The 12,112-nt window shown below is 45.4% G+C and overlaps 1 protein-coding gene across 3 annotated transcripts in view; it reads left to right on the forward strand.

Moving 5' to 3' along the window:
• Positions 1–8,395: 8,395 nt before the first annotated feature.
• PHF19 (PHD finger protein 19) overlaps positions 8,396–12,112 on the forward strand; it is a 35,657-nt gene continuing 31,940 nt past the window's right edge. For all 3 annotated transcript variants that reach the window (XM_082208929.1, XM_082208928.1, XM_082208930.1), the window contains exon 1: positions 8,396–8,655. The gene's annotated coding sequence lies outside the window, so the exon portion shown is untranslated. The remainder of the gene's footprint in view (positions 8,656–12,112) is intronic.

Consider the following 12,112-nt stretch of genomic DNA (forward strand, 5'->3'; position numbering starts at 1 on the left):
CAGAGTCAGGTGGCACCTGGAGAGGAGTTGGGGAGGATCTGTCTGTACCCACTGGTTTGGGTGTAGAGCAGTGGTTCCCGAATGTTTTCAGGCTACTGCCCCCCAGCTTCCATAAACTAATCCCATGTGAATCCCACCCATATCCTATAAAAAGCATTATTCAGAATTGCCATTTGCACAACCCATTAAGAAAGATGATAACACAATAAAATTCAAAACACAAAGCACATTTATTCAAAATCCAATTAAAATGATTTAGTTTAATTACAGTGGTACCTCAGGTTAAGTACTTAATTCATTCCGGAGGTCCGTACTTAACCTGAAACTGTTCTTAACCTGAAGCACCACTTTGGCTAATGGGGCCTCCTGCTGCTGCCGCGCCGTCAGAGTACGATTTCTGTTCTCATCCTGAAGCAAAGTTCTTAATCTGAAGCACTATTTCTGGGTTAGCAGAGTCTGTAACCTGAAGCATATGTAACCTGAAGCGTATGTACCACTGTAATTCAGCAAGACTGATGGAACTGATGCAGTTGACGCCAGCTTTTCAACATAAGATAGTCATTTTCATCTCCAGAGTCCTACAGCTTCTCCCTTGCCTCTTAGCACCCTCCTGGGTAATCCCACTGGCCCCCAGGGGCACCACCACCCACTCTGGGAACTGCTTGTGGACATGGAAGGTGTCAGGGACTAGGAGCTGGACTCCTCTTCATCAGGTGATGGAGGAAAGGACTGGAAACCAAGCCTTATGAGGAGGAACAGTTTGAAGATCTGGGTATGTTTTTCCTGGAAATGAGGAGACTGAGAGGAGAAGTGATAGCTGTCTTCCATTGTCTCAAGGGCTTTCACATGGAAGATGGAACAAGCTTGTTTTCTCCTGCTCTGGAGGGTAGGACTCAAACCAATGGTTCAAGTTACAAGAAAAGAGATTCCAACTAAACATCAGGAAGAACTTTCTGATGATAAGGAACGGTCTCCCTTGGGAGGTTGTGGACTCTCCTTCCTTGGAGGTTTCTAAGCAGAGGTTGGATGGCCACCTGTCATGGATGCTTTAGCTGAGATTCCTGCACTGCAGGGGGTTGGACTAGATGACCCTCAGGGTCCCTTCCAGTTCTACATTTCTGATTCTATGATTGTGACTCTGAAGGGGAAAGGTATGCAGAGCCAGATCCTGAGCTCCTGCTACAGATGAACCTATAGAATCAGTGCCCACCCCCCACCCAGCCTGGGTATATGGTACTGCTGTCATCTGACCCTGAGGGCTCCACTGTAGAAGACCTTGGAAGACCTGAGCACCGCCCCCCCGCCCCCGCTCTGATACAGGAAGAGGAGACTAGAGAAGGATGAGTCCCTTTACCCAGAGCTGCGCCTTGTAGCATTGCTGGGTGTGCAAGTTAAATGTTAAGCTGCACCTGGTACCCTTTCTATGAAAGTGCTCAGTCACTTAATATTTTTTTTTTTAATCATTTAACTAAGATTAAGATGAAAAATGAAATTTTTTGAAGGGAATAAATTTCATTTTATATTGTGTCCCAGTAGGCCTTGGGCTTTCTGCAGGTCTACCATGTGTGATAGCCCAAACGTTCAAGCAAAAGAAAGCAGGTGCAGTTATTAGACTTGGAATTAACAGTGGAAATTGGATCCTGATGAATTGAGCCTGGAAGTGAGGCAGCCACCCAGAGCAGATAGCCGCTGATACAGTGGTACCTCGGGTTAAGTACTTAATTCGTTCCGGAGGTCCGTTCTTAACCTGAAGCACCACGTTAGCTAATGGGGCCTCCCGCTACTGCTGCGCCGCCAGGGCATGATTTCTGTTCTCATCCTGAAGCAGAGTTCTTAACCCAAGGTACTATTTCTGGGTTAGCGGAGCCTGTAACCTGAAGTGCGTGTAACCCGAGGTACCACTGTATTAGCATGATGGAATCTAATTGGCAGGCCCCTTGTCACTAGTGTGGCTGCAGATGAGACTTTTTTAATGCTAGCCTGATTTAGAGCATCTTACAATAGTCCAATCTGCAGGATGTAATAAATAAATAAAAGTTTTGGGGCCCAGTTCAAAGTGCTGGTTTTGACCTATAAAGCCTTAAATGGCTTAGGACCACAATACCTCAAGGACCACCTCTCTCCTTATGAATAGACCCAGACCCCGGGATCACCATCTGAGGCCCTGCTTCTTGTGCCTCCTCCTTGAGAGGTCTGGAGGGTGGCAACATGAGAAGGGGCCTTTTCTGCAGTGGCTCCCCATCTGTGGAATACTCTCCCCAGGGATGTTCGCCTGGCACCTTCATTATACATCTTTAGGTACCAGGTGAAAACCAGGCCTTTGGCTAATTAATATTCTACAACATTATTGTTTTGTTTTAACTATTTACTATTGTTTTAACTATTTACTATTTACCGAGCAATGGATCCAAACTACAAGAAAGAATGTTCCACCTAAACATTAGGAGGAACTTCCTGACAGTAAGAGCTGTTCGACAGTGGAATTTGCTGCCAAGGAGTGTGGTGGAGTCTCCTTCTTTGGAGGTCTTTAAGCAGAGGCTTGACAACCATATGTCAGGAGTGCTCTGATGGTGTTTCCTGCTTGGCAGGGGGTTGGACTCGATGGCCCTTGTGGTCTCTTCCAACTCTATGATTCTATGATACTGGTGTTTTTACCTTGTATTTTATCCTGTGAACCACTCTGGGATCTTGTGACGAAAGGTGGTACAGTGGACCCTTGGGTTACATTACCTTTGGGTAACGTAACTTTCGGGAAGCAGACACTGCAAACCCGGAAGTGTATACTTCTGGGTTCTGCCGCTAGCGTATGTGCAGAAGCACTCTACGCACTGTGCGCCTGCACAGAAGCGCTCTATCGTGCCATGCCGTGCACAGAAGTGGTGCCTCTAGTTAAGCATTTTTCTGGGTGTGCACGGCACCCCAAAACAAATTAAATCCATAACCAGAGGTACCACTGTATGAAATTCATAAACCACCACCACCACCACCACCACCACCATCATAGCGATGAAATGGCAACTTTTTCTGCATGAGGTTGACCCAGACACCACAAAGAAGCATTAAAAAAAAAGAGATGCACAGACAATTAGTTGCATGAGTTATTTATGGTGTCATGACTCACAGTCCTCTATCATGACTCATTGCAAATTTTAGACCTTTGAGTGCTTGTAAACTTCCTTAGAAAATACTTCTTGGGACCACAGAGCAGGAAGCATTCAATTCCCTGGGAAGGCTCTTAATGGTAACAAGGTTGTTGTGCATAGCTGTCAACTTTCAGATTTGAAAATAAGGGATCAGCAGCCTCGAAAATAAGGGATCAACAGCCTCACCTGTCCCGGGGACTGTCTATGGGATATCTAATAATCCGGGATAGCAGCGGGAAGCAGCGGGAAACGGCGCTGGAATAAGGGAATTTTCCACAAAAAAGGGGAGGTTGACAGCCATGTTGTTGTGTGTCCTATTTTACTGAGGACTGTCCTCTTTTGAAAGCACCCGCTGTTACAGGGAGAGGCCTGAGGTGAAATGGAAAGGTGCTGCACTATGTGTGCACTGTGTGCTATCTGTCACCCCCACCCGACTCTGCCAGAGCTGCGCTTAACAGCATGGCACAGCTGTGGCTTCTGGGATCCTGCACGATTGTGCAAAGACCTTGCGTGGCCTTCCTGAGACTGCAGTAAGTGAGGTGCTCTGCCCTGACTACCCAGCATCTTGGAACCGACATGTGAGGCCTCTGGAGTCCTCCATGAGATCTAATGGGGCTTTCACAAGATCTCCCAGAACCCAGCAGCTGCTACAGCTGCTTCACCTTGCTTCACCAGCAGCTGCAAGGTGGTGCCTGTGGAGGCTTCCCTTGGATTCTGCCGTCTGAGGCAGGTGCCTCAGTCTGCCTCATGGATGGCCTGGCCCTGGACGGTCCTGCTTTGCACCCTCCTTGAGTGACTTTTGGCCCAGCTGGGATTCCGATCATGACTCTTGCTCACCTGTATGAAGGATAGAGAGGGGTGTGCATAGAAACTGGCCTACATTGCTCCATCCACTTTTGCCTCTGGCCCCGCCAGCAATGTCATGCAGCTTGCCTAGAAGTGAACTGGGCTGAAAATGGCTGTTCACCCCTTGTGGAGCATCTGAGAACCAAGTCTGATAAGGAACAATTGAAGGACCTGTGCGTGCTGAATCTGGAACAGAGAAGACTGAGGGTGGACATTTTGGTGGCTCTCTTGAAGAGCTCTCATGTTGAAGAGGGAGCAGACTTGTCCTCTGCTTCTCTGGAGGGCAGAATTAGGACTGTTTGGCTGGCCATTATAGGGAAGCAGGCTTCTGCTGGATATTAGAACAAGCTTCCAGAAACGCTCAACTGCTTTGCTCTGCATCCTCCTTGGGTGGTTTTTGGCCTGACTGGAATGTGTCCTTGAGCTCTGATAATTTATCTATATATTTCCTGGGAACATTTGCGCTCCGCTGTTCAGCCAAAAAGCCTCCCACAGTGGCTTACATAGTAGTACAATCAACAGAAGATGCTCCCTACCAGCAGGGTTGCAATTTTGGGGGGGTAGGGTGGGGGGAGAGATGTAAGGAAAAGAAGACAGGGGAGGAAGAAGAAAACAGGAACAAAAATCTAGGCACTAAACGCTTGTTCCCAGAATGACCAGCTGGCATAGTTCAGGGGCAGGAGTGCCTCATTGAGCTTGGCCTCTGCAAAAGCTGAAGCCTTGTTTTGTCTGTTTTTGCAGAGGAACACATCCACGAGGTCCTAGGCACCATCCTCTGATGGGAGACTCACTTATCTTGTTAATTGCACAGTGAAAGCCTTCTATGGGTCATCCAGCCTCTGCTCGTGACTAGTTCCTGCTTGCATGTGTATGTAGTTACTTTTACATACAGAAGTGCATTGGCTGTCAAGGGGAAAAAATATTGAAGCAATTCTTTGAGGCACATGATGAAGCACAACTTTTTCTGATGGATTCAAAATTTCCACATGACCAGTTGTACAACTTCGTGTGGTTTTGTATGGCAGCCTACTTAGCAGGCATTTTCACATACTTGAGCATTCACAACACAAGCTTTCAAGGTAGTAATGTGAACATTTTTATTTTTTTTACATTAAAGATAAGATTGAGGCAGTGATTTAAAAATTATGGTTATGGGCAGTGTTTTTGTTTCTTTAAAAAAAATGTTTAGGGGTACTCTCATTTCCCTACTCATATTGAAATACTGCCCCGCAATGAGGCCAAACTTAGATTCACAAAATGTTTAGGGGTATGTGTACCCCTGCGTCCCCCCAGAAAAAAAGCACGGGTTATGGGCAAGCCGAGTAGAAGGCGGCAGCCTCACTAACATCCCAACACTGGAGACATTTATGGAGGCCAGTGATGCAGAACTGATACCAGAAGTAAAACATTACATCACTGAGCACCTGTGTGATTTAGCGACTAGCTTCAGAGATTTCTTCCGTGCAGCAAATCCTGAAAATTCACAGATAAGGAATCCTTTTGAATGTGGTGTTGTACAACTAACAACTCTTATCTGTGTACTTGTTGATGTGACTTGTGATGGTTCATTGAAATCATTTTTCAAAGAATGTAGACCAGCGGTGTAATGAGCCCCGCTGGCACCTGGGGCGGCTGCATGGGTAGCTTTGGCACACTGTGAACCCAGCCCTGCACTGCTTTTGTGAGTGGCGCGCTGCACTCTCAGGGGCACCTAGGCTTCTGTGCCACCTTGGGCTCCATCGTGCCACTCTTAAAGGTAAGTTTAAGAAAAATTAAACTTGTCTGCCCAACTAACTAAACCTTTGCCATTTTTGGGTGGTAATATCACAAATTTTATGGTCTGTTTTTGTGTGTGTGTTTTTTTAGTACAGTGGTACCTCGGGTTACATACGCTTCAGGTTACAGACTCTGCTCACCCAGAAATAGTGCTTCAGGTTAAGAACTTTGCTTCAGGGTGAGAACAGAAATCGTGCTCCGGCGGCGCGGCAGCAGCAGGAGGCCCCATTAGCTAAAGTGGTGCTTCAGGTTAAGAACAGTTTCAGGTTAAGCGCAGACCTCCGGAACGAATTAAGTACTTAACCCGAGGTACCACTGTATACCTAAAATCCTTTGCTTATAGGGGACTACCCCACATTTTCTTCAAAAAAATGCTTTGCACAGGTAAGACCATAGAGTTATCAACAATTTCAAAAGTATGGGGCCCATGGCTTGGCTTTTTGAAAAAGGGATCTTCAGCTAATTGGGAACTACTGCTCTATCAGTCTGGGAACCCATTTTATTTTATGTTTTAGATATTTTATGCATTAGGCATTTCAACATTCTCTCTCTTTTAAAACAAATATTTATGCTTTTCAGATTTATACATTTCACTAATTTTAAAACCATTTTAACATTTCAAAACTTGACTTCCTTCCTCCTCTTTCTGCGGTTCCTTAAATTTATTCTTAATATCTTCTGCATATCCAAATTAACTTAATTTGCTCATTTATTCATCTCCTTCAAATATATACTCTTATAAAACTGCAGCTTATTAAAACAATCCTGACAATGTTCTTATCTGTTTACAATTTATCTGTAAATATTCAATAAACCATTTCCATTCTTTTATAAAAAGTTTGTTGTCTTGATTTCTTATTCTTCCAGTGAGTTTCGCCATTTCTGCATATTCCATAAGTTTTTGTATCCTTTCTCCCTTTGCTGGGACTTCTTTCCATTTTGGGGCAAGTGAAATTCTTGCCGCTTTAGTAGCATAAATGAATAAGTTTCTATACAGTTTAGGTAGTTGTGTCCCTATAATTCCCAAAAGAAAAGCTTCTGATTTTTTTAACAAAAGTTATTTTAAACATCCTTTTCAATTCATTATATATAATATCTCAGTAAGCTTTAACCTTACTACAAGACTACTACATATGATAAAAAGAACCTTCTTTCTCTATACATTTCCAACACTTATTTGATTTAGATTTATACATTTTTGCCAACTTACTATATTTTCATAGTTTTCTGTTAGACCAAAACATGTTGTAAATTTTATATCCATATTCCACAATTGTTCCCATACTTCCATGTCTATATTATGACCGATACCTATTGCCCCGTGTATCACTGAGGATTTTCCTTGCTTATCCTTTGTCTCCCATTCCAATAATATTTTATACATTTTAGACAACACTTTTACATTACATTCTAACATGTCTCTCTCCAGTTGTGATATTTGTTCCCCAAACCCTCGTATCCTATCTTTCAGGCATTTCAGCATTCTCAAGATGGGGTTACCTTAAAAAAAATAAATGAAAGCTTGACATGAAATTAAGGTAAAGGAAATAAAGGAAAAAGAAGGGGGGAAAGGGGCGGAAATATTTAAAAAGCAACAGAAAGCAGAGGAAAACAACAATAACAAAAGGATAATGAAATGGAATTGAGGTTAAAGTACAAATGTAGTATATATGTAAGGAGATGAGATTCTTATTCCCCTCATTAGTTCATGAGTCACCATGGTTTCAGTAAATACATTCCAAATATCATTATATTTGTCCATACCAATCTTCGCCTGAAAGTGATCTGTTCATATGTTGCAAGAGTTGTCACATTGTCTATCCATTGATCAAAGGGGGCCATATTTTAATGCCCCCCTTTGACTAATGAATCAATATCAATCTGTTTGCAGATGTAACGGCATGGAAAATCCATTTACGTTGACTCCTTGTCAAGCCCCTTAGATTAGCTACAGACAACCACCAATTTGCACACATCCGAACTGACATGCGACTGCACGTGCGCATCGCCACAACCTAGAAGTGGCCAGAAGGGGGCGGGGGCGTAATAGGGCGTAGTGGGGGGGGGAGTGGGCTTGACACGTGAGTTCAGGAGTTCAGACAGGGAATGCTGAGGGCAGCGGCTAACTTCAGTTCATTATTGGCAGCGTGGAATCTGAAGGTACAGTGCATCAGAGCACAGAGACTCATCACGCTTTTATTATCGCATTTCTACCCCACGTCTCCTTCAAGGAGTTGGAGGTGGTCTTCATGGTTCTCCCCCCCCCAATATAATCCTCACAACAACCCTTTGAGGTAGGTTAAGCTGACAGGAAAGTAAGCAGCTGAGTATGGATCCCGAACATTGGTCCTAGTCCTATATCGTGTTATGTATACACAGACAAAAGTTTCTCCAATCTTTGCGTAGTTGTTTTTCTTTTTGGAGGGGTGGGCAGTGCGGGTGGGGGACAACGTATCCCTCCCCCCCCTTCGCGCAGTCGAAGCGAGGGCTGTGCTACCGGCGGGATGGAGCCCAGAGGAGGAGCCGGGGGCGGTCTGGTGGGCGGGGAATAGGGAAGCAGCCTGCGCTAATTGCATAAGCAAAACGTAAATAATTCGCGGGAAAAAGGAGAGAGGAAAAAAAAAGAAGATGGCGCCTCACATCCTCAGCATCTTCAGTCTGCAACAGCTGCCTGAGGAGAGACAGACACCTTTCTGAACCTGGTGCGGAGTGCCACGGGGTGCAGCGGGGAGCCCGCTCTGTGAGCCCCGCTGCGGGACTCTCACTGAGTCCGAAAGGCATTTTAGTGCTTTTCCTGCGCGCGCTGCGCCCCGTACTTTTGGCACTTTCTTCTTTCCAATGGAGCAGGAGTGGAACTGAAAAAAGAAAACTTTCTTGATACAGAAAACCGGTAAGATTTTGTATTTGGCGGCGGCGCGAGGGGGTGCGGGGGCGCGTTGCAGAGAAGGGGGGTGTCCGGCAGGTCTCCAAGCGAGCGGGTTTGCAGAGAAACTTTGGCGGCGGCGTGCCGTAGGAGATAGAGTTGCAGAGTTTTCTATTTATTTCTTAAAACTTTTTTTTTGTGTGTGTGTGTGGGGGGGATTACAGGATTTTGCAAAACCTTAGGCACGCAGCTTGCATGTTCATTTAAAAAAATAAATAAAGATGAACCGGGACAAGATCGTTACGTTTTTGGATATTTAGGCTGTGGATCCTCGCTTAGGGAGCAAGTCACTTATTGAACTCGGCGAGAGGTGCTTTGCTTCCGAGTAAAACGTGTGTTCGGGGTCGCAACCACGTTGCGCTTGCAAGCCCACGCACTCTGTCCCTTGCAAAGCAAAGGTGTCCCTTTTGCACGCTTAAGTTGAACGTGGTGCGGGTTACTGCCGAATTAAGGGGAAGAAGATCGAGCCGCCTGAGGGTACCGGGTTGGTGGGGGCGGAGAGGAAGAAAGCTGCCTGTTTTGCTATCAAAAATGAAAGTGTAACCGCTTCTGTATTCCTTTGGGAACTAAAAGTCTCGTGTTGTGGGCTGTAACCGGCTGAATTCTACTCGAGAGCAGACCCACTAGAATGAATGGGCCGGTGTGAGTCATGCCCACCAGTTTCAATGGGCCTACTCAGAGTAGGGCTGCAGCAACCCTGATAAAAAACTGGGATTCCGCAAAGGGGGGGGGGGTGTGTGCACGCGCCTGACTGTGCAGATACTTCATTGACAGTTGCTTGCAAACTTGAGTAAATATGATGAATAAGAAATAGGGGACGCTTAGTTGCGGAGATACCCTGTGCGCGCGACGCTTTTTTTTATTAACCGCATCCTTTGACTTCTTTCGGTTTGAATAGACAGACGGTGTGTTGTTAACACCCCCCCCCCAAAAAAATGTATTTTCTTAAAAAAAAAAAATTTTTACACGGGTCTTTTTTTGAATCAGCCAATCAGAGCGCGGTGAGTAGCCGGCTCTTAGTCAACTACACGCGGGAGATTTACTCTCTCCCTTTGGTTACAGTGAGAGCCCCCCACCCCCCTAGATAGTGATGCCCCCCCTGGATTATTCTGAGCAGAGAGAGGACACCGTCTTGATAGTTCGTCAAAGAGGAGGGAGGAAATTGGCAAGGGGCTTGTAGAACTCAACATTGACTGCAAGGATAGGTTTGTCTAATAGTATTAGAGCTCAGTAGAACCTCCATCTTCAGGAACAGTATACCAGGGACAGGGAATATCTTTCACTCAAAGGCTGTACTGTATTCCCCCCCATGGACAATCTTCTAGGAACTACATGCCTCTGGTGGGCAGGGCCAGAGCCAAAAAGCATATGGTGCTACAGGTGTGACTCTTAATATATATATATATTGTTGACATGTGTCTGCTTGGAGAGACAGTGGTGGAATGCATCTTCAGGGCTGAAGTCAAACCTTTGGAGAGTTTGGTTGTGCTGCTGCAGATGCGCCTATGATTCCTCTCTCTGCATTCTTCCAAATGGTCAGTAGGTGCATGTTTTCACCCACACGCAGAAGCTTCTCATCCAAGTGGCATCATCACTGTTCAAGGGTACATTTCAGCCAGGTAGAATTTTTTCATGGAGACTGCAGAGGAGGGACAGTGAGCAGGTGTAACCTGGGGAAAGGGCTGCATCATACTGAGGCTGCTCCAAGCACCTGATATCCTATGCACCTTCGTGGAGTTTAGGACTATCCTTGGCAGCTAGCCATGAAGGCTATGCTCTACCTGCACGGCTGAAGGCAGCGAAGCTCCTGAATTCCAGTTACTGGGAAATGCAGGAGGGTAAGGTGTTCTTGTGCTCAAATCCTGTTCGCTGGTCTCCTGCAGGCATCTGGCTGGCCACTGTGAAAACAGGATGCTGAACTACGCTAGATTTGTCTGATCCAGCAGGGCTGCCCTTGCGTTGTTATTATTATGCTCAGGTAAAGCATGTAGGCTAAAATGAAAACGCTACCGCTGATGTGTGTGAAATCCACCTGTATTGTTTAAAAATTCTGACCACCATGCCAAATTTTCGCAAGTAAATTAGAGATGTGGCAAGTAAATTAGAGATGAAAAAGAAAGAAAGGAAAGGAAATGGCTGGGCTGTCCTATCACCCCCCCCACCTGCACCCCATTGAGTGGAACAGGTTGTTTTAGACTTGCTCTTCTTAGGGCAGGGTTGTTGTTGTTTTTCTACAAAAAATTATTGAACATTTTATTTACAACATAACATAACCCCCTCCCCCCCCGATACAGAAATACAATAAGCATAACATATAACAATACAAACAACCAAATAAAAGACTTCCTTTATCCTGTGTCTGGCCTCCTTATTTACTTCTTATAAGCTGTTTCCTTTATGAATAATTATTAAGATTTTTCTAATTCTAACTTAAATATCCACAAAGTCTCCTGCAGATATTAATCGGAACAAGTCCAGGTATGTATTTTAGGGCACTGTTTTGTGAAGTGTTCTCTGAATTTCTCCCATGCTTTTTGAAACTCTTCCCTAGTGTGATTCTTAGGGCACGGTTTGTGTGCCCCTTTAGGTGGTACTGTGCGTTCCTTCACTCCACAGTCCAGTGGTGGCACCTGGTGGGGCAGAAGGCAGAGAGACCAGTCATAGGTGGTGCCAGAGCCAATGAGAGGCAGCGCCAACTAATTCTGGTCTAGTCCCCTGCCATTCTCCTCCCTGCTGACTTATACAAGGGCAACCCTGAGACTAAGGAGGCAGAGAAGCTGGCGGTCTGGGCCACTCCCGGAACTGATTGCAAGTAAGAAGGCAGGCAGGTGGGGGCTTTCTGAGGTTGGTGGGGATGTGCCCTACTTGCCCTGATGGGCTCACCTGCGCTGCAGTCCAGACCTGATGGGTTTAGAGACCTTTGTGGTCCTTCTGCTAAGTAGGGCTCTGGACATCTGCCACAAAGTCCTAGAAAGATGGAACCACAGCATGACACCCTGAATTGATGGGATATTTAAAATAAAAAAATTCCTTCCAGTAGCACCTTAAAGACCAACTAAGTTAGTGCTTGGTATGAGCTTTCGTGTGCATGCACACTTCTTCAGATACATTTGACAGCCTTTCCAAGACACGGAAGGCAGAGTTAAGTGATTTTGGTTCCTGCTGCTGCTGCTGGACATTGAGGCAAGTAGTAGCAGATTGCTGTGTTACAGGTGTGTTTAGTGCTGGTGCTTTGTAACTTCTTTTGGGTGTTTGTTTATTCATTTGTTCCTGTGTGGCATTTCTACCTCATCCTTTTGGCAAAAAAGAAGAAAAAAAAAGAAAAAGGACTTTTTTCCAGAGGAAAGGTGGGGTTATTGTTGTCCTCTGTCTGTCTCAAGAGACAAAGTGTGCATTAGCAGCCTGGAAGTGACCTCGGAGTGGA

The sequence above is a fragment of the Podarcis vaucheri genome (assembly GCF_965113315.1).
Source record: "Podarcis vaucheri genome assembly, chromosome: Z".
In the NCBI taxonomy this organism is placed as follows: domain Eukaryota; kingdom Metazoa; phylum Chordata; class Lepidosauria; order Squamata; family Lacertidae; genus Podarcis; species Podarcis vaucheri.